Source organism: Salvelinus alpinus, chromosome 14 (genome assembly GCF_045679555.1).
Source record: "Salvelinus alpinus chromosome 14, SLU_Salpinus.1, whole genome shotgun sequence".
Lineage (NCBI taxonomy): Eukaryota > Metazoa > Chordata > Actinopteri > Salmoniformes > Salmonidae > Salvelinus > Salvelinus alpinus.
In genome coordinates this window covers 34,711,252-34,734,165 of record NC_092099.1, presented here as the reverse complement: position 1 = coordinate 34,734,165, position 22,914 = coordinate 34,711,252, and positions in this window count along the sequence as shown.

Genomic DNA, 22,914 nt, shown 5'->3' with positions numbered 1-22,914 from the left:
AGGAGGCAGTACAGTCAGGAGAGGAGACAGTACAGTCAGGAGAGGGGACAGTACAGTCAGGAGAGGAGAGGAGACAGTACAGTCAGGAGAGGAGTCAGTACAGTCAGGAGAGGAGACAGTACAGTCAGGAGAGGAGACAGTACAGTCAGGAGAGGAGACAGTACAGTCAGGAGAGGAGACAGTACAGTCAGGAGAGGTGTCAGTACAGTCAGGAGAGGAGACAGTACAGTCAGGAGAGGAGACAATACAGTCAGGAGAGGAGAGAGTACAGTCAGGAGAGGAGACAGTACAGTCAGGAGAGGAGAGGAGAGAGTACAGTCAGGAGATGAGAGAGTACAGTCAGGAGAGGAGGCAGTACAGTCAGGAGAGGAGAGGAGCCAATACAGTCAGGAGATGAGACAGTACAGTCAGGAGAGGAGCCAGTACAGTCAGGAGAGGAGCCAGTACAGTCAGGAGATGAGAGAGTACAGTCAGGAGAGGAGGCAGGACAGTCAGGAGAGGAGAGGAGACAGTACAGTACAGTACAGTACAGTCAGGAGAGGAGGCAGTAAAGTCAGGAGAGGAGAAAGTGCAGTCAGGAGAGGAGACAGTACAGTCAGGATAGGAGACACTAAAGTCAGGAGAGGACACGGTACAGTCAGGATAGGAGAGGAGAGAGTACAATCAGGAGAGAAGATGAGACAGTACAGTCAGAAGAGGAGACAGTACAGTCAGGAGATGAGAGAGTACAGTCAGGAGAGGAGGCGGTACAGTCAGGAGAGGTGAGGAGACAGTACAGTCAGGAGAGGAGCGGAGACAGTACAGTCAGGAGAGAAGATGAGACAGTACAGTCAGGAGAGGAGACAGTACAGTCAGGAGAGAAGACAGTACAGTCAGGATAGGAGACACTAAGGTCAGGAGATGAAGCAGTACAGTCAGGAGAGGAGAGGCGACAATACAGTACATTACAGTCAGGAGAGGAGGCAGTAAAGTCAGGAGAGGAGACAGTGCAGTCAGGAGAGGAGAGGAGGCAGTACAGTCAGGAGAGGAGATGAGACAGTACAGTCAGGAGAGGAGATAGTACAATCAGGAGAGAAGATGAGACAGTACAGTCAGGATAGGAGACACTAAAGTCAGGAGAGGAGAGGAGGCAGTACAGTCAGGAGAGGAGAGGAGACAATACAGTACAGTCAGGAGAGGAGGCAGTAAAGTCAGGAGAGGAGAAAGTGCAGTCAGGAGAGGAGACAGTACAGTCAGGAGAGGAGACAGTAGTCAGGAGAGGAGACAGTACAGTCAGGAGAGGAGACAGTATAGTCAGGAGAGGAGACAGTACAGTCAGGAGAGGAGACAGTACAGTCAGGAGAGGAGACAGTACAATCAGGAGAGGAGTCAGTACAGTCAGGAGAGGAGACAGTACAGTCAGGAGAGGAGACAGTACAGTCAGGAGAGGAGACAGTACAGTCAGGAGAGGAGACAGTACAGTCAGGAGAGGAGTCAGTACAGTCAGGAGAGGCGTCAGTACAGTCAGGAGAGAAGACAGTACAGTCAGGAGAGGAGTCAGTACAGTCAGGAGAGGAGACTGTACAGTCAGGAGAGGAGACAGTACAGTCAGGAGAGGAGTCAGTACAGTCAGGAGAGGACACAGTACAGTCAGGAGAAGAGACAGTACAGTCAGGAGAGGAGACAGTACAGTCAGGAGAGGAGTCAGTACAGTCAGGAGCGGAGAAAGTACAGTCAGGAGAGGAGTCAGTACAGTCAGGAGAGGAGACAGTACAGTCAGGAGAGGAGAGGAGAGAGTACAGTCAGGAGATGAGAGAGTACAGTCAGGAGAGGAGGCAGTACAGTCAGGAGAGGAGAGGAGACAATACAGTCAGGAGAGAAGATGAGACAGTACAGTCAGGAGAGGAGCCAGTACAGTCAGGAGAGGAGAGGAGACACTAAGGTCAGGAGATGAGAGAGTACAGTCAGGAGAGGAGACAGTACAGTCAGGAGAGGAGACAGTACAGTCAGGAGAGGAGTCAGTACAGTCAGGAGAGGAGACAGTACAGTCAGGAGAGGAGAAAGTACAGTCAGGAGAGGAGACAGTACAGTCAGGAGAGGAGTCAGTACAGTCAGGAGAGGAGAGGAGACAGTACAGTCAGGAGAGGAGTCAGTACAGTCAGGAGAGGAGATAGTACAGTCAGGAGAGGAGACAGTACAGTCAGGAGAGGAGACAGTACAGTCAGGAGAGGAGATAGCACAGTCAGGAGAGGAGGCAGTACAGTCAGGAGAGGAGACAGTACAGTCAGGAGAGGGGACAGTACAGTCAGGAGAGGAGAGGAGACAGTACAGTCAGGAGAGGAGTCAGTAGAGTCAGGAGAGGAGACAGTACAGTCAGGAGAGGAGACAGTACAGTCAGGAGAGGAGACAGTACAGTCAGGAGAGGAGACAGTACAGTCAGGAGAGGTGTCAGTACAGTCAGGAGAGGAGACAGTACAGTCAGGAGAGGAGAGGAGACAATACAGTCAGGAGAGGAGAGAGTACAGTCAGGAGAGGAGACAGTACAGTCAGGAGAGGAGAGAGTACAGTCAGGAGATGAGAGAGTACAGTCAGGAGAGGAGGCAGTACAGTCAGGAGAGGAGAGGAGCCAATACAGTCAGGAGATGAGACAGTACAGTCAGGAGAGGAGCCAGTACAGTCAGGAGATGAGAGAGTACAGTCAGGAGAGGAGGCAGGACAGTCAGGAGAGGAGAGGAGACAGTACAGTACAGTACAGTCAGGAGAGGAGGCAGTAAAGTCAGGAGAGGAGAAAGTGCAGTCAGGAGAGGAGACAGTACAGTCAGGATAGGAGACACTAAAGTCAGGAGAGGACACGGTACAGTCAGGATAGGAGAGGAGAGAGTACAATCAGGAGAGAAGATGAGACAGTACAGTCAGAAGAGGAGACAGTACAGTCAGGAGATGAGAGAGTACAGTCAGGAGAGGAGGCGGTACAGTCAGGAGAGGTGAGGAGACAGTACAGTCAGGAGAGGAGCGGAGACAGTACAGTCAGGAGAGAAGATGAGACAGTACAGTCAGGAGAGGAGACAGTACAGTCAGGAGAGAAGACAGTACAGTCAGGATAGGAGACACTAAGGTCAGGAGATGAAGCAGTACAGTCAGGAGAGGAGAGGCGACAATACAGTACATTACAGTCAGGAGAGGAGGCAGTAAAGTCAGGAGAGGAGACAGTGCAGTCAGGAGAGGAGTCAGTACAGTCAGGAGAGGAGACAGTACAGTCAGGAGAGGAGACAGTACAATCAGGAGAGGAGTCAGTACAGTCAGGAGAGGAGACAGTACAGTCAGGAAAGGAGTCAGTACAGTCAGGAGAGGAGAGGAGACAGTACAGTCAGGAGAGGAGAGGAGACAATACAGTACAGTCAGGAGAGGAGGCAGTAAAGTCAGGAGAGGAGAAAGTGCAGTCAGGAGAGGAGACAGTACAGTCAGGAGAGGAGACAGTAGTCAGGAGAGGAGACAGTACAGTCAGGAGAGGAGACAGTATAGTCAGGAGAGGAGATAGTACAGTCAGGAGAGGAGTCAGTACAGTCAGGAGCGGAGAAAGTACAGTCAGAAGATGAGACAGTACAGTCAGGAGAGGAGCCAGTACAGTCAGGAGAGGAGAGGAGACAGTACAGTCAGGAGATGAGAGAGTACAGTCAGGAGAGGAGACAGTACAGTCAGGAGAGGAGCCAGTACAGTCAGGAGAGGAGACAGTACAGTCAGGAGAGGTGTCAGTACAGTCAGGAGAGGAGACAGTACAGTCAGGAGAGGAGAGGAGACAATACAGTCAGGAGAGGAGAGAGTACAGTCAGGAGAGGAGACAGTACAGTCAGGAGAGGAGAGAGTACAGTCAGGAGATGAGAGAGTACAGTCGGGAGAGGAGGCAGTACAGTCAGGAGAGGGTACAGTACAGTCAGGAGAGGAGAGGAGACAGTACAGTCAGGAGAGGAGTCAGTAGAGTCAGGAGAGGAGAGAGTACAGTCAGGAGAGGAGACAGTACAGTCAGGAGAGGAGACAGTACAGTCAGGAGAGGAGACAGTACAGTCAGGAGAGGTGTCAGTACAGTCAGGAGAGGAGACAGTACAGTCAGGAGAGGAGAGGAGACAATACAGTCAGGAGAGGAGAGAGTACAGTCAGGAGAGGAGACAGTACAGTCAGGAGAGGAGAGAGTACAGTCAGGAGATGAGAGAGTACAGTCGGGAGAGGAGGCAGTACAGTCAGGAGAGGAGAGGAGCCAATACAGTCAGGAGATGAGACAGTACAGTCAGGAGAGGAGCCAGTACAGTCAGGAGATGAGAGAGTACAGTCAGGAGAGGAGGCAGGACAGTCAGGAGAGGAGAGGAGACAGTACAGTACAGTACAGTCAGGAGAGGAGGCAGTAAAGTCAGGAGAGGAGAAAGTGCAGTCAGGAGAGGAGACAGTACAGTCAGGATAGGAGACACTAAAGTCAGGAGAGGACACGGTACAGTCAGGATAGGAGAGGAGAGAGTACAATCAGGAGAGAAGATGAGACAGTACAGTCAGAAGAGGAGAGAGTACAGTCAGGAGATGAGAGAGTACAGTCAGGAGAGGAGGCAGTACAGTCAGGAGAGGTGAGGAGACAGTACAGTCAGGAGAGGAGCGGAGACAGTACAGTCAGGAGAGAAGATGAGACAGTACAGTCAGGAGAGGAGACAGTACAGTCAGGAGAGAAGACAGTACAGTCAGGATAGGAGACACTAAGGTCAGGAGATGAAGCAGTACAGTCAGGAGAGGAGAGGCGACAATACAGTACATTACAGTCAGGAGAGGAGGCAGTAAAGTCAGGAGAGGAGACAGTGCAGTCAGGAGAGGAGACAGTACAGTCAGGAGAGGAGACAGTACAGTCAGGAGAGGAGACAGTACAATCAGGAGATGAGTCAGTACAGTCAGGAGAGGAGACAGTACAGTCAGGAGAGGAGACAGTATAGTCAGGAGAGGAGACAGTACAGTCAGGAGAGGAGACAGTACAGTCAGGAGAGGAGACAGTACAATCAGGAGAGGAGTCACTACAGTCAGGAGAGGAGACAGTACAGTCAGGAGAGGAGACAGTACAGTCAGGAGAGGAGACAGTACAGTCAGGAGAGGAGACAGTACAGTCAGGAGAGGAGTCAGTACAGTCAGGAGAGGAGTCAGTACAGTCAGGAGAGAAGACACTACAGTCAGGAGAGGAGTCAGTACAGTCAGGAGAGGAGACAGTACAGTCAGGAGAGGAGACAGTACAGTCAGGAGAGGAGTCAGTACAGTCAGGAGAGGACACAGTACAGTCAGGAGAGGAGACAGTACAGTCAGGAGAGGAGACAGTACAGTCAGGAGAGGAGTCAGTACAGTCAGGAGCGGAGAAAGTACAGTCAGAAGATGAGACAGTACAGTCAGGAGAGGAGCCAGTACAGTCAGGAGAGGAGAGGAGACAGTACAGTCAGGAGATGAGAGAGTACAGTCAGGAGAGGAGACAGTACAGTCAGGAGAGGAGACAGTACAGTCAGGAGAGGAGTCAGTACAGTCAGGAGAGGAGACAGTACAGTCAGGAGAGGAGAAAGTACAGTCAGGAGAAGAGACAGTACAGTCAGGAGCGGAGAAAGTACAGTCAGGAGAGGAGTCAGTACAGTCAGGAGAGGAGACAGTACAGTCAGGAGAGGAGACAGTACAGTCAGGAGAGGAGACAGTACAGTCAGGAGAGGAGACAGTACAGTCAGGAGAGGAGAGGAGACAGTACAGTCAGGAGAGGAGTCAGTACAGTCAGGAGAGGTGATAGTACAGTCAGGAGAGGAGACAGTAAAGTCAGGAGAGGAGACAGTACAGTCAGGAGAGGAGATAGCACAGTCAGGAGAGGAGGCAGTACAGTCAGGAGAGGAGACAGTACAGTCAGGAGAGGGGACAGTACAGTCAGGAGAGGAGAGGAGACAGTACAGTCAGGAGAGGAGTCAGTACAGTCAGGAGAGGAGACAGTACAGTCAGGAGAGGAGACAGTACAGTCAGGAGAGGAGACAGTACAGTCAGGAGAGGAGACAGTACAGTCAGGAGAGGTGTCAGTACAGTCAGGAGAGGAGACAGTACAGTCAGGAGAGGAGACAATACAGTCAGGAGAGGAGAGAGTACAGTCAGGAGAGGAGACAGTACAGTCAGGAGAGGAGAGGAGAGAGTACAGTCAGGAGATGAGAGAGTACAGTCAGGAGAGGAGGCAGTACAGTCAGGAGAGGAGAGGAGCCAATACAGTCAGGAGATGAGACAGTACAGTCAGGAGAGGAGCCAGTACAGTCAGGAGAGGAGCCAGTACAGTCAGGAGATGAGAGAGTACAGTCAGGAGAGGAGGCAGGACAGTCAGGAGAGGAGAGGAGACAGTACAGTACAGTACAGTACAGTCAGGAGAGGAGGCAGTAAAGTCAGGAGAGGAGAAAGTGCAGTCAGGAGAGGAGACAGTACAGTCAGGATAGGAGACACTAAAGTCAGGAGAGGACACGGTACAGTCAGGATAGGAGAGGAGAGAGTACAATCAGGAGAGAAGATGAGACAGTACAGTCAGAAGAGGAGACAGTACAGTCAGGAGATGAGAGAGTACAGTCAGGAGAGGAGGCGGTACAGTCAGGAGAGGTGAGGAGACAGTACAGTCAGGAGAGGAGCGGAGACAGTACAGTCAGGAGAGAAGATGAGACAGTACAGTCAGGAGAGGAGACAGTACAGTCAGGAGAGAAGACAGTACAGTCAGGATAGGAGACACTAAGGTCAGGAGATGAAGCAGTACAGTCAGGAGAGGAGAGGCGACAATACAGTACATTACAGTCAGGAGAGGAGGCAGTAAAGTCAGGAGAGGAGACAGTGCAGTCAGGAGAGGAGAGGAGGCAGTACAGTCAGGAGAGGAGATGAGACAGTACAGTCAGGAGAGGAGATAGTACAATCAGGAGAGAAGATGAGACAGTACAGTCAGGATAGGAGACACTAAAGTCAGGAGAGGAGAGGAGGCAGTACAGTCAGGAGAGGAGAGGAGACAATACAGTACAGTCAGGAGAGGAGGCAGTAAAGTCAGGAGAGGAGAAAGTGCAGTCAGGAGAGGAGACAGTACAGTCAGGAGAGGAGACAGTAGTCAGGAGAGGAGACAGTACAGTCAGGAGAGGAGACAGTATAGTCAGGAGAGGAGACAGTACAGTCAGGAGAGGAGACAGTACAGTCAGGAGAGGAGACAGTACAATCAGGAGAGGAGTCAGTACAGTCAGGAGAGGAGACAGTACAGTCAGGAGAGGAGACAGTACAGTCAGGAGAGGAGACAGTACAGTCAGGAGAGGAGACAGTACAGTCAGGAGAGGAGTCAGTACAGTCAGGAGAGGCGTCAGTACAGTCAGGAGAGAAGACAGTACAGTCAGGAGAGGAGTCAGTACAGTCAGGAGAGGAGACTGTACAGTCAGGAGAGGAGACAGTACAGTCAGGAGAGGAGTCAGTACAGTCAGGAGAGGACACAGTACAGTCAGGAGAAGAGACAGTACAGTCAGGAGAGGAGACAGTACAGTCAGGAGAGGAGTCAGTACAGTCAGGAGCGGAGAAAGTACAGTCAGGAGAGGAGTCAGTACAGTCAGGAGAGGAGACAGTACAGTCAGGAGAGGAGAGGAGAGAGTACAGTCAGGAGATGAGAGAGTACAGTCAGGAGAGGAGGCAGTACAGTCAGGAGAGGAGAGGAGACAATACAGTCAGGAGAGAAGATGAGACAGTACAGTCAGGAGAGGAGCCAGTACAGTCAGGAGAGGAGAGGAGACACTAAGGTCAGGAGATGAGAGAGTACAGTCAGGAGAGGAGACAGTACAGTCAGGAGAGGAGACAGTACAGTCAGGAGAGGAGTCAGTACAGTCAGGAGAGGAGACAGTACAGTCAGGAGAGGAGAAAGTACAGTCAGGAGAGGAGACAGTACAGTCAGGAGAGGAGTCAGTACAGTCAGGAGAGGAGAGGAGACAGTACAGTCAGGAGAGGAGTCAGTACAGTCAGGAGAGGAGATAGTACAGTCAGGAGAGGAGACAGTACAGTCAGGAGAGGAGACAGTACAGTCAGGAGAGGAGATAGCACAGTCAGGAGAGGAGGCAGTACAGTCAGGAGAGGAGACAGTACAGTCAGGAGAGGGGACAGTACAGTCAGGAGAGGAGAGGAGACAGTACAGTCAGGAGAGGAGTCAGTAGAGTCAGGAGAGGAGACAGTACAGTCAGGAGAGGAGACAGTACAGTCAGGAGAGGAGACAGTACAGTCAGGAGAGGAGACAGTACAGTCAGGAGAGGTGTCAGTACAGTCAGGAGAGGAGACAGTACAGTCAGGAGAGGAGAGGAGACAATACAGTCAGGAGAGGAGAGAGTACAGTCAGGAGAGGAGACAGTACAGTCAGGAGAGGAGAGAGTACAGTCAGGAGATGAGAGAGTACAGTCAGGAGAGGAGGCAGTACAGTCAGGAGAGGAGAGGAGCCAATACAGTCAGGAGATGAGACAGTACAGTCAGGAGAGGAGCCAGTACAGTCAGGAGATGAGAGAGTACAGTCAGGAGAGGAGGCAGGACAGTCAGGAGAGGAGAGGAGACAGTACAGTACAGTACAGTCAGGAGAGGAGGCAGTAAAGTCAGGAGAGGAGAAAGTGCAGTCAGGAGAGGAGACAGTACAGTCAGGATAGGAGACACTAAAGTCAGGAGAGGACACGGTACAGTCAGGATAGGAGAGGAGAGAGTACAATCAGGAGAGAAGATGAGACAGTACAGTCAGAAGAGGAGACAGTACAGTCAGGAGATGAGAGAGTACAGTCAGGAGAGGAGGCGGTACAGTCAGGAGAGGTGAGGAGACAGTACAGTCAGGAGAGGAGCGGAGACAGTACAGTCAGGAGAGAAGATGAGACAGTACAGTCAGGAGAGGAGACAGTACAGTCAGGAGAGAAGACAGTACAGTCAGGATAGGAGACACTAAGGTCAGGAGATGAAGCAGTACAGTCAGGAGAGGAGAGGCGACAATACAGTACATTACAGTCAGGAGAGGAGGCAGTAAAGTCAGGAGAGGAGACAGTGCAGTCAGGAGAGGAGTCAGTACAGTCAGGAGAGGAGACAGTACAGTCAGGAGAGGAGACAGTACAATCAGGAGAGGAGTCAGTACAGTCAGGAGAGGAGACAGTACAGTCAGGAAAGGAGTCAGTACAGTCAGGAGAGGAGAGGAGACAGTACAGTCAGGAGAGGAGAGGAGACAATACAGTACAGTCAGGAGAGGAGGCAGTAAAGTCAGGAGAGGAGAAAGTGCAGTCAGGAGAGGAGACAGTACAGTCAGGAGAGGAGACAGTAGTCAGGAGAGGAGACAGTACAGTCAGGAGAGGAGACAGTATAGTCAGGAGAGGAGATAGTACAGTCAGGAGAGGAGACAGTACAGTCAGGAGAGGAGACAGTACAATCAGGAGAGGAGTCAGTACAGTCAGGAGAGGAGACAGTACAGTCAGGAGAGGAGACAGTACAGTCAGGAGAGGAGACAGTACAGTCAGGAGAGGAGACAGTACAGTCAGGAGAGGAGTCAGTACAGTCAGGAGAGGCGTCAGTACAGTCAGGAGAGAAGACAGTACAGTCAGGAGAGGAGTCAGTACAGTCAGGAGAGGAGACAGTACAGTCAGGAGAGGAGACAGTACAGTCAGGAGAGGAGTCAGTACAGTCAGGAGAGGACACAGTACAGTCAGGAGAGGAGACAGTACAGTCAGGAGAGGAGACAGTACAGTCAGGAGAGGAGTCAGTACAGTCAGGAGAGGAGAAAGTACAGTCAGGAGAGGAGTCAGTACAGTCAGGAGAGGAGACAGTACAGTCAGGAGAGGAGAGGAGAGAGTACAGTCAGGAGATGAGAGAGTACAGTCAGGAGAGGAGGCAGTACAGTCAGGAGAGGAGAGGAGACAATACAGTCAGGAGAGAAGATGAGACAGTACAGTCAGGAGAGGAGCCAGTACAGTCAGGAGAGGAGAGGAGACAGTACAGTCAGGAGATGAGAGAGTACAGTCAGGAGAGGAGACAGTACAGTCAGGAGAGGAGACAGTACAGTCAGGAGAGGAGTCAGTACAGTCAGGAGAGGAGACAGTACAGTCAGGAGAGGAGAAAGTACAGTCAGGAGAGGAGACAGTACAGTCAGGAGAGGAGTCAGTACAGTCAGGAGAGGAGAGGAGACAGTACAGTCAGGAGAGGAGTCAGTACAGTCAGGAGAGGAGATAGTACAGTCAGGAGAGGAGACAGTACAGTCAGGAGAGGAGATGGTACAGTCAGGAGAGGAGATAGCACAGTCAGGAGAGGAGGCAGTACAGTCAGGAGAGGAGACAGTACAGTCAGGAGAGGGGACAGTACAGTCAGGAGAGGAGAGGAGACAGTACAGTCAGGAGAGGAGTCAGTAGAGTCAGGAGAGGAGACAGTACAGTCAGGAGAGGAGACAGTACAGTCAGGAGGAGACAGTACAGTCAGGAGAGGAGACAGTACAGTCAGGAGAGGTGTCAGTACAGTCAGGAGAGGAGACAGTACAGTCAGGAGAGGAGAGGAGACAATACAGTCAGGAGAGGAGAGAGTACAGTCAGGAGAGGAGACAGTACAGTCAGGAGAGGAGAGGAGAGAGTACAGTCAGGAGATGAGAGAGTACAGTCAGGAGAGGATGCAGTACAGTCAGGAGAGGAGAGGAGCCAATACAGTCAGGAGATGAGACAGTACAGTCAGGAGAGGAGCCAGTACAGTCAGGAGATGAGAGAGTACAGTCAGGAGAGGAGGCAGGACAGTCAGGAGAGGAGAGGAGACAGTACAGTACAGTACAGTCAGGAGAGGAGGCAGTAAAGTCAGGAGAGGAGAAAGTGCAGTCAGGAGAGGAGACAGTACAGTCAGGATAGGAGACACTAAAGTCAGGAGAGGACACGGTACAGTCAGGATAGGAGAGGAGAGAGTACAATCAGGAGAGAAGATGAGACAGTACAGTCAGAAGAGGAGACAGTACAGTCAGGAGATGAGAGAGTACAGTCAGGAGAGGAGGCAGTACAGTCAGGAGAGGTGAGGAGACAGTACAGTCAGGAGAGGAGCGGAGACAGTACAGTCAGGAGAGAAGATGAGACAGTACAGTCAGGAGAGGAGACAGTACAGTCAGGAGAGAAGACAGTACAGTCAGGATAGGAGACACTAAGGTCAGGAGATGAGAGAGTACAGTCAGGAGAGGAGACAGTACAGTCAGGAGAGGAGACAGTACAATCAGGAGAGGAGTCAGTACAGTCAGGAGAGGAGACAGTACAGTCAGGAGAGGAGACAGTACAGTCAGGAGAGGAGACAGTACAGTCAGGAGAGGAGACAGTACAGTCAGGAGAGGAGTCAGTACAGTCAGGAGAGGAGTCAGTACAGTCAGGAGAGGAGACACTACAGTCAGGAGAGGAGTCAGTACAGTCAGGAGAGGAGACAGTACAGTCAGGAGAGGAGACAGTACAGTCAGGAGAGGAGTCAGTACAGTCAGGAGAGGACACAGTACAGTCAGGAGAGGAGACAGTACAGTCAGGAGAGGAGACAGTACAGTCAGGAGAGGAGTCAGTACAGTCAGGAGCGGAGAAAGTACAGTCAGGAGAGGAGTCAGTACAGTCAGGAGAGGAGACAGTACAGTCAGGAGAGGAGAGGAGAGAGTACAGTCAGGAGATGAGAGAGTACAGTCAGGAGAGGAGGCAGTACAGTCAGGAGAGGAGACAATACAGTCAGGAGAGAAGATGAGACAGTACAGTCAGGAGAGGAGCCAGTACAGTCAGGAGAGGAGAGGAGACAGTACAGTCAGGAGATGAGAGAGTACAGTCAGGAGAGGAGACAGTACAGTCAGGAGAGGAGACAGTACAGTCAGGAGAGGAGTCAGTACAGTCAGGAGAGGAGACAGTACAGTCAGGAGAGGAGAAAGTACAGTCAGGAGAAGAGACAGTACAGTCAGGAGCGGAGAAAGTACAGTCAGGAGAGGAGTCAGTACAGTCAGGAGAGGAGACAGTACAGTCAGGAGAGGAGACAGTACAGTCAGGAGAGGAGAGGAGACAGTACAGTCAGGAGAGGAGTGAGTACAGTCAGGTGAGGAGATAGTACAGTCAGGAGAGGAGACAGTACAGTCAGGAGAGGAGGCAGTACAGTCAGGAGAGGAGACAGTACAGTCAGGAGAGGGGACAGTACAGTCAGGAGAGGAGAGGAGACAGTACAGTCAGGAGAGGAGTCAGTACAGTCAGGAGAGGAGACAGTACAGTCAGGAGAGGAGACAGTACAGTCAGGAGAGGAGACAGTACAGTCAGGAGAGGTGTCAGTACAGTCAGGAGAGGAGACAGTACAGTCAGGAGAGGAGAGGAGACAATACAGTCAGGAGAGGAGAGAGTACAGTCAGGAGAGGAGAGAGTACAGTCAGGAGAGGTGAGGAGAGAGTACAGTCAGGAGATGAGAGAGTACAGTCAGGAGAGGAGGCAGTACAGTCAGGAGAGGAGAGGAGCCAATACAGTCAGGAGATGAGACAGTACAGTCAGGAGAGGAGCCAGTACAGTCAGGAGAGGAGCCAGTACAGTCAGGAGATGAGAGAGTACAGTCAGGAGAGGAGACAGGACAGTCAGGAGAGGAGAGGAGACAGTACAGTACAGTACAGTCAGGAGAGGAGGCAGTAAAGTCAGGAGAGGAGAAAGTGCAGTCAGGAGAGGAGACAGTACAGTCAGGATAGGAGACACTAAAGTCAGGAGAGGACACGGTACAGTCAGGATAGGAGAGGAGAGAGTACAATCAGGAGAGAAGATGAGACAGTACAGTCAGAAGAGGAGACAGTACAGTCAGGAGATGAGAGAGTACAGTCAGGAGAGGAGACAGTACAGTCAGGAGAGGTGAGGAGACAGTACAGTCAGGAGAGGAGCGGAGACAGTACAGTCAGGAGAGAAGATGAGACAGTACAGTCAGGAGAGGAGACAGTACAGTCAGGAGAGAAGACAGTACAGTCAGGATAGGAGACACTAAGGTCAGGAGATGAAGCAGTACAGTCAGGAGAGGAGAGGCGACAATACAGTACATTACAGTCAGGAGAGGAGGCAGTAAAGTCAGGAGAGGAGACAGTGCAGTCAGGAGAGGAGTCAGTACAGTCAGGAGAGGAGACAGTACAGTCAGGAGAGGAGACAGTACAATCAGGAGAGGAGTCAGTACAGTCAGGAGAGGAGACAGTACAGTCAGGAAAGGAGACTGTATAGTCAGGAGAGGAGACAGTACAGTCAGGAGAGGAGACAGTACAGTCAGGAGAGGAGACAGTACAGTCAGGAGAGGAGACAGTACAGTCAGGAGAGGAGACAGTACAGTCAGGAGAGGAGTCAGTACAGTCAGGAGAGGAGAGGAGACAGTACAGTCAGGAGAGGAGTCAGTACAGTCAGGAGAGGAGATAGTACAGTCAGGAGAGGAGACAGTACAGTCAGGAGAGGAGACAGTACAGTCAGGAGAGGAGACAGTACAGTCAGGAGAGGGGACAGTACAGTCAGGAGAGGAGAGGAGACAGTACAGTCAGGAGAGGAGTCAGTACAGTCAGGAGAGGAGACAGTACAGTCAGGAGAGGAGACAGTACAGTCAGGAGAGGAGAGGAGCCAATACAGTCAGGAGATGAGACAGTACAGTCAGGAGAGGAGCCAGTACAGTCAGGAGATGAGAGAGTACAGTCAGGAGAGGAGGCAGGACAGTCAGGAGAGGAGACAGTACAGTACAGTACAGTCAGGAGAGGAGGCAGTAAAGTCAGGAGAGGAGAAAGTGCAGTCAGGAGAGGAGACAGTACAGTCAGGATAGGAGACACTAAAGTCAGGAGAGGACACGGTACAGTCAGGATAGGAGAGGAGAGAGTACAATCAGGAGAGAAGATGAGACAGTACAGTCAGAAGAGGAGAGAGTACAGTCAGGAGATGAGAGAGTACAGTCAGGAGAGGAGGCAGTACAGTCAGGAGAGGTGAGGAGACAGTACAGTCAGGAGAGGAGCGGAGACAGTACAGTCAGGAGAGAAGATGAGACAGTACAGTCAGGAGAGGAGACAGTACAGTCAGGAGAGAAGACAGTACAGTCAGGATAGGAGACACTAAGGTCAGGAGATGAAGCAGTACAGTCAGGAGAGGAGACAGTACAGTCAGGAGAGGAGACAGTGCAGTCAGGAGAGGAGACAGTACAGTCAGGAGAGGAGACAGTACAGTCAGGAGAGGAGACAGTACAATCAGGAGAGGAGTCAGTACAGTCAGGAGAGGAGACAGTACAGTCAGGAGAGGAGACAGTATAGTCAGGAGAGGAGACAGTACAGTCAGGAGAGGAGACAGTACAGTCAGGAGAGGAGACAGTACAATCAGGAGAGGAGTCAGTACAGTCAGGAGAGGAGACTGTACAGTCAGGAGAGGAGACAGTACAGTCAGGAGAGGAGACAGTACAGTCAGGAGAGGAGACAGTACAGTCAGGAGAGGAGTCAGTACAGTCAGGAGAGGAGTCAGTACAGTCAGGAGAGAAGACAGTACAGTCAGGAGAAGAGTCAGTACAGTCAGGAGAGGAGACAGTACAGTCAGGAGAGGAGACAGTACAGTCAGGAGAGGAGTCAGTACAGTCAGGAGAGGACACAGTACAGTCAGGAGAGGAGACAGTTAAGTCAGGAGAGGAGACAGTACAGTCAGGAGAGGAGTCAGTACAGTCAGGAGCGGAGAAAGTACAGTCAGGAGAGGAGTCAGTACAGTCAGGAGAGGAGACAGTACAGTCAGGAGAGGAGAGGAGAGAGTACAGTCAGGAGATGAGAGAGTACAGTCAGGAGAGGAGGCAGTACAGTCAGGAGAGGAGAGGAGACAATACAGTCAGGAGAGAAGATGAGACAGTACAGTCAGGAGAGGAGCCAGTACAGTCAGGAGAGGAGAGGAGACAGTACAGTCAGGAGATGAGAGAGTACAGTCAGGAGAGGAGACAGTACAGTCAGGAGAGGAAGCAGTACAGTCAGGAGAGGAGTCAGTACAGTCAGGAGAGGAGACAGTACAGTCAGGAGAGGAGAAAGTACAGTCAGGAGAAGAGACAGTACAGTCAGGAGCGGAGAAAGTACAGTCAGGAGAGGAGTCAGTACAGTCAGGAAAGGAGACAGTACAGTCAGGAGAGGAGACAGTACAGTCAGGAGAGGAGACAGTACAGTCAGGAGAGGAGACAGTACAGTCAGGAGAGGAGAGGAGACAGTACAGTCAGGAGAGGAGTCAGTACAGTCAGGAGAGGAGATAGTACAGTCAGGAGAGGAGACAGTACAGTCGGGAGAGGAGACAGTACAGTCAGGAGAGGAGATAGCACAGTCAGGAGAGGAGGCAGTACAGTCAGGAGAGGAGACAGTACAGTCAGGAGAGGGGACAGTACAGTCAGGAGAGGAGAGGAGACAGTACAGTCAGGAGAGGAGTCAGTACAGTCAGGAGAGGAGACAGTACAGTCAGGAGAGGAGACAGTACAGTCAGGAGAGGAGACAGTACAGTCAGGAGAGGAGACAGTACAGTCAGGAGAGGTGTCAGTACAGTCAGGAGAGGAGACAGTACAGTCAGGAGAGGAGAGGAGACAATACAGTCAGGAGAGGAGAGAGTACAGTCAGGAGAGGAGACAGTACAGTCAGGAGAGGAGAGGAGAGAGTACAGTCAGGAGATGAGAGAGTACAGTCAGGAGAGGAGGCAGTACAGTCAGGAGAGGAGAGGAGCCAATACAGTCAGGAGATGAGACAGTACAGTCAGGAGAGGAGCCAGTACAGTCAGGAGAGGAGCCAGTACAGTCAGGAGATGAGAGAGTACAGTCAGGAGAGGAGGCAGGACAGTCAGGAGAGGAGAGGAGACAGTACAGTACAGTACAGTCAGGAGAGGAGGCAGTAAAGTCAGGAGAGGAGAAAGTGCAGTCAGGAGAGGAGAAAGTGCAGTCAGGATAGGAGACACTAAAGTCAGGAGAGGACACGGTACAGTCAGGATAGAAGAGGAGAGAGTACAATCAGGAGAGAAGATGAGACAGTACAGTCAGAAGAGGAGACAGTACAGTCAGGAGATGAGAGAGTACAGTCAGGAGAGGAGGCAGTACAGTCAGGAGAGGAGCGGAGACAGTACAGTCAGGAGAGAAGACAGTACAGTCAGGATAGGAGACACTAAGGTCAGAAGATGAAGCAGTACAGTCAGGAGAGGAGAGGCGACAATACAGTACATTACAGTCAGGAGAGGAGGCAGTAAAGTCAGGAGAGGAGACAGTGCAGTCAGGAGAGGAGTCAGTACAGTCAGGAGAGGAGACAGTACAGTCAGGAGAGGAGACAGTACAGTCAGGAGAGGAGACAGTACAATCAGGAGAGGAGTCAGTACAGTCAGGAGAGGAGACAGTACAGTCAGGAGAGGAGACAGTATAGTCAGGAGAGGATACAGTACAGTCAGGAGAGGAGACAGTACAGTCAGGAGAGGAGACAGTACAATCAGGAGAGGAGTCAGTACAGTCAGGAGAGGAGACAGTACAGTCAGGAGAGGAGACAGTACAGTCAGGAGAGGAGACAGTACAGTCAGGAGAGGAGACAGTACAGTCAGGAGAGGAGTCAGTACAGTCAGGAGAGGAGTCAGTACAGTCAGGAGAGAAGACAGTACAGTCAGGAGAGGAGTCAGTACAGTCAGGAGAGGAGACTGTACAGTCAGGAGAGGAGACAGTACAGTCAGGAGAGGAGTCAGTACAGTCAGGAGAGGACACAGTACAGTCAGGAGAGGAGACAGTACAGTCAGGAGAGGAGACAGTACAGTCAGGAGAGGAGTCAGTACAGTCAGGAGCGGAGAAAGTATAGTCAGGAGAGGAGTCAGTACAGTCAGGAGAGGAGACAGTACAGTCAGGAGAGGAGAGGAGAGAGTACAGTCAGGAGATGAGAGAGTACAGTCAGGAGATGAGACAGTACAGTCAGGAGAGGAGCCAGTACAGTCAGGAGAGGAGAGGAGACAGTACAGTCAGGAGAGGAGACAGTACAGTCAGGAGAGGAGACAGTACAGTCAGGAGAGGAGTCAGTACAGTCAGGAGAGGAGACAGTACAGTCAGGAGAGGAGACAGTACAGTCAGGAGAGGAGACAGTACAGTCAGGAGAGGAGACAGTACAGTCAGGAGAGGAGAGGAGACAGTACAGTCAGGAGAGGAGTCAGTACAGTCAGGAGAGGAGATAGTACAGTCAGGAGAGGAGACAGTACAGTCAGGAGAGGAGACAGTACAGTCAGGAGAGGAGATAGCACAGTCAGGAGAGGAGGCAGTGCAGTCAGGAGAGGAGACAGTACAGTCAGGAGAGAGGACAGTACAGTCAGGAGAGGAGAGGAGACAGTACAGTCAGGAGAGGAGTCAGTACAGTCAGGAGAGGAGACAGTACAGTCAGGAGAGGAGACAGTACAGTCAGGAGAGGAGACAGTACAGTCAGGAGAGGAGACAGTACAGTCAGGAGAGGAGAGGAGACAATACAGTCAGGAGAGGAGAGAGTACAGTCAGGAGAGGAGACAGTACAGTCAGGAGAGGAGAGGAGAGAGTACAGTCAGGAGATGAGAGAGTACAGTCAGGAGAGGAGGCAGTACAGTCAGGAGAGGAGAGGAGCCAATACAGTCAGGAGATGAGACAGTACAGTCAGGAGAGGAGCCAGTACAGTCAGGAGAGGAGCCAGTACAGTCAGGAGATGAGAGAGTACAGTCAGGAGAGGAGGCAGGACAGTCAGGAGAGGAGAGGAGACAGTACAGTACAGTACAGTCAGGAGAGGAGGCAGTAAAGTCAGGAGAGGAGAAAGTGCAGTCAGGAGAGGAGACAGTACAGTCAGGATAGGAGACACTAAAGTCAGGAGAGGACACGGTACAGTCAGGATAGGAGAGGAGAGAGTACAATCAGGAGAGAAGATGAGACAGTACAGTCAGAAGAGGAGACAGTACAGTCAGGAGATGAGAGAGTACAGTCAGGAGAGGAGGCAGTACAGTCAGGAGAGGTGAGGAGACAGTACAGTCAGGAGAGGAGCGGAGACAGTACAGTCAGGAGAGAAGATGAGACAGTACAGTCAGGAGAGGAGACAGTACAGTCAGGAGAGAAGACAGTACAGTCAGGATAGGAGACACTAAGGTCAGGAGATGAAGCAGTACAGTCAGGAGAGGAGAGGCGACAATACAGTACATTACAGTCAGGAGAGGAGGCAGTAAAGTCAGGAGAGGAGACAGTGCAGTCAGGAGAGGAGAGGAGGCAGTACAGTCAGGAGAGGAGAGGAGGAAGTACAGTCAGGAGAGGAGATGAGACAGTACAGTCAGGAGAGGAGATAGTACAATCAGGAGAGAAGATGAGACAGTACAGTCAGGATAGGAGACACTAAAGTCAGGAGAGGAGAGGAAGCAGTACAGTCAGGAGAGGAGAGGAGACAATACAGTACATTACAGTCAGGAGAGGAGGCAGTAAAGTCAGGAGAGGAGGCAGTACAGTCAGGAGAGGAGAGGAGGAAGTACAGTCAGGAGAGGAGATGAGACAGTACAGTCAGGAGAGGAGATAGTACAATCAGGAGAGAAGATGAGACAGTACAGTCAGGATAGGAGACACTAAAGTCAGGAGAGGAGAGGAAGCAGTACAGTCAGGAGAGGAGAGGAGACAATACAGTACAGTCAGGAGAGGAGGCAGTAAAGTCAGGAGAGGAGAAAGTGCAGTCAGGAGAGGAGACAGTACAGTCAGGATAGGAGACACTAAAGTCAGGAGAGGACATGGTACAGTCAGGAGAGGAGACAGTACAGTCAGGAGATGAGACAGTACAGTCAGGAGAGGAGACAGAACAGTCAGGAGAGGAGAGAGTACAGTCAGGAGAGGAGGCAGTACAGTCAGGAGAGGAGATAGTACAGTCAGGAGAGAAGATGAGACAGTACAGTCAGGAGAGGAGATAGTACAATCAGGAGAGAAGATGAGACAGTACAGTCAGGAGAGGAGAGGAGACAGTACAGTACAGTACAGTCAGAAGATGAGACAGTACAGTCAGGAGAGGAGACAGTACAGTCAGGAGAGGAGATAGCACAGTCAGAAGATGAGACAGTACAGTCAGGAGAGGAGAGGAGAGAGTACAGTCAGGAGAAGAGACAGTACAGTCAGGAGAGGAGAGAGTACAGTCAGGAGATTATACAGTACAGTCAGGAGATGAGACAGTACAGTCAGGAGAGGAGACAGTACAGTCAGGAGAGGAGAGGAGACAGTCCAGTCAGGAGAGGAGTGGAGAGAGTACAGTCAGGAGAGGAGACAGTACAGTCAGTAGAGGAGAGAGTACAGTCATGAGAGGAGACAGTACAGTCAGGAGAGAAGAGGAGGCAGTACAGTCAGTAGAGGAGAGAGTACAGTCAGGAGAGAAGACAGTACAGCCAGTAGAGGAGAGAGTACAGTCAGGAGAGGACACAGTACAGTCAAAAGAGGAGAGGAGAGAGTACAGTCAGGAGAGGAGAGGTGACAGTACAGTCAGGAGATGAGAGAGTACAGTCAGGAGAGGAGGGAGTACAGTCAGGAGAGGCGAGAGTACAGTCAGGAGAGGAGACAGTACAGTCAGGAGATGAGAAAGTACAGTCAGGAGAGGAGACAGTACAGTCAGGAGATAAGATGAGACAGTACAGACAGGAGAGGAGACAGAACAGTCAGGAGAGGAGACAGTACAGTCAGGAGAGAAGATAAGACAGTACAGTCAGGATAGAAGACACTAAAGTCAGGATAGGAGAGGAAGCAGTACAGTCAGGAGAGGAGAGGAGACAATACAGTACAGTACAGTCAGGAGAGGAGACAATACAGTACAGTACAATCAGGAGAGGAGGGACTAAAGTAAGGAGAGGAGACAGTACAGTCAGGAGAGGAGACAGTACAGTCAGGAGAGGAGAGAGTACAGTCAGGAGAGGAGACACTAAAGTCAGGAGATAAGATGAGACAGTACAGACAGGAGAGGAGACAGTACAGTCAGGAGAGGAGACAGTACAGTCAGGAGAGGAGACAGTACAGTCAGGATAGGAGACAGTACAGTCAGGAGAGGAGACAGTACAGTCAGGAGAGGAGCCAGTACAGTCAGGAGACGAGAGGTTACAGTACAGTCAGGAGAGGAGACAGTTAATTCCAAAGTTACAGTAATTCTAGTTCTCCCATTGTCACTCCCAAACAGCTGTGTGCCAACCCTAAATCACTCATAGAGAAACATGGAGAGTTGTACAGACAGATACAAAGAAAGACAGAAAGGAAGACCAAAAAAGTGAAAGGCCCAAAGGAAGAGAGAGGAAAAGGTAAGGACAGGAAAAGAAGAGGAGGGGGGGAGGACCATCTGCCTCTGAGTTTCATAACAGAAAGAGCTTACCACCACACCCTTTCTCTTTATCCCTCTCTCTCGCTTTCTCTCCATCCCGCTCTCTCCCTCCCCTCTCTCTGCTCTTTATGGCCCAGGCTAGTCTCGGGTAGATGTCATCAGCCGGTCTGTCTTTCGTCTGACACGCCTGCCTCCTCATCCTGTCCTCTTTCCTCCCATCATTCTACTTCCTCTCCTCATCTCAGACCCTCCCCTGTCCTCACTGTCACTCCATCACACCTCTCCCTCACATTTTCAACCTCCTCCAGTATCATCCACCCAACTAGAATCAATCAGATTTTTTGGTGAGAATATTATGTTGTGTGACAGCCTCTCAGACTGCTGGTAAAGGCTTCAACTAGTAGACAGAGCAGTCCTACCAACCCTCTCTGTTCAGTTGGTTCGTCTTCACATAGATATGGCATGTGCTTGGTGATTTACAGTTAGAAGAAGACTTCTCATAACAATGTTACCTCATACTAAGTGGTGTCACACCCCGCGGCCGGGGGAAAGGCTGAGAGACAGAGGAGAATCAGTAGATTGTTGTCATCTCTGGAGGATCAGGAAAGCTGTCCTTCTGCGTGTCTCAAACAACTGCTCTCAGATCAGATGAGGCCGACATTGTTTTAAAAAGACTAACCAGCTGTTGCAATATAGCTCTACATCAGATAAAGGCAGGACTGACCTGCAGGAGACAGGACAGGTTCAGTATGTCAGAGTAGACTACAGTATGTCTGTCAGAGAGATGAATGGTAGGGCCAGCAGTCTCAGGGTTACTGTTACTGATAAGTGACCACCCTCTCTTCCCCTCTCCCCATCTAGTGCCCCCCCCCTGCAGATGTTGTTACGATCTTATCGCACTGATTCCCAGAAACACAACCCATGACCCAGAACCTCTCTCAACCTTTCCATCTTTTGCTGTCTTTATGTTTCTCCCTCTCTGTCCTTCCCTCTCAAAGCTGTGATCATTCATGATAGAAAGAGGGATGAACACACACATACACATACATTCACAAACACATAAACAGACAGAGACAGGCCTGGGGTAGTAGGTAGAAGTGGCCCATAGGGAACCCCTACAGGAAACTGTTTCCATTGACTATTTCCAGAATGTTTCCTATTGGACACAGTTCCTGATGACATCATGGTCGCTGACAGGGCTTTGATGTCTGGGGGTTATGGAGAGAAGAGGAGGAGGGGATCGCTGCATAGGGAAATCACTGGCTGATTAGCAATAGCATATGTGGGGACCAAGAAGGGGGGGGGGTAAAAACAGAACTGTAATTCTGTAATTTACCATCTGAAACATCAGTCTTGTGTAAAACCAGCACTTAGCATTAAGTGGATTGAAATGTGCTTTGACCATAGTGGCTGTACAATGTGCTAAAGCTATAAACGAAGAAAAGAAAGAACTAGAGATATGGCTGAGGCTGCTTGACACCGTAATTTACTTTTTGTATTTCCTGTGGCTGACGGCGTTGTATTCTCACACCCATAGTGCACCTCTTTCCCCTGTAGAGCACTGGCCAATTGAACACAATTATTGACCCAGCGTGTTTAGGAATGCAGAAACTGTATAGCTGCATTATAGCTGTGTTACTGCAGTAGACTGTGTGTGTGTGTGTGTGTGTGTGTGTGTGTGTGTGTGTGTGTGTGTGTGTGTGTGTGTGTGTGTGTGTGTGTGTGTGTGTCTGTGTGTGTGTGTGTGTGTATGCGTTAAAGCCAGACCAGTGTAGTTATCTGTCCTTCATCAGGCCCCACCTCTGTCAATACTTCCTGTGTTTTTAATAAGCCCCGTAAGCTGTGTGGGGTGAGAGCATGGTAGTTAATCAACGTACATGTGTGTGCTTGTGTGTTACTGTGTGCCTGTGGAATATGGGACATGCAGCAGATGGGGTACTGCTTTGACGGGTCACACACACACACACACACACACACACACACACACACACACACACACACACACACACACACACACACACACACACACACACACACACACACACACACACACTGGAGAGAGCGCTCTCTTAAAGCCATGTTGCCAGTCACAGGCTGGGTCCCCTGTAAAGAGCATGATAATGCTGAACAGATGGGCAGCCTATCTCCCAATACAACAACACATCATCACATCACTACACATCATATCACAATATTTAGCCACACGTATTCTCACAACTGCATGCAAAGTCAAATCCCTAAAACCAACATACACACAAATACATACAGAGAGGGACAGAGGGACTGAGAGGGATTGAGAGGGACTGAGAGGGATTGAGAGGGACTGAGAGGGATTGAGAGGGATTGAGAGGGACTGAGAGGGACTGAGAGGGATTGAGAGGGATTGAGAGGGACTGAGAGGGATTGAGGGATTGAGAGGGACTGAGAGGGATTGAGAGGGACTGAGAGGGATTGAGAGGGACTGAGAGGGACTGAGAGGGACTGAGAGGGATTGAGAGGGATTGAGAGGGACTGAGAGGGATTGAGAGGGATTGAGAGGGACTGAGAGGGATTGAGAGGGACTGAGAGGGATTGAGAGGGACTGAGAGGGATTGAGAGGGATTGAGAGGGACTGAGAGTGACTGAGAGGGACTGAGAGGGACTGAGAGGGATTGAGA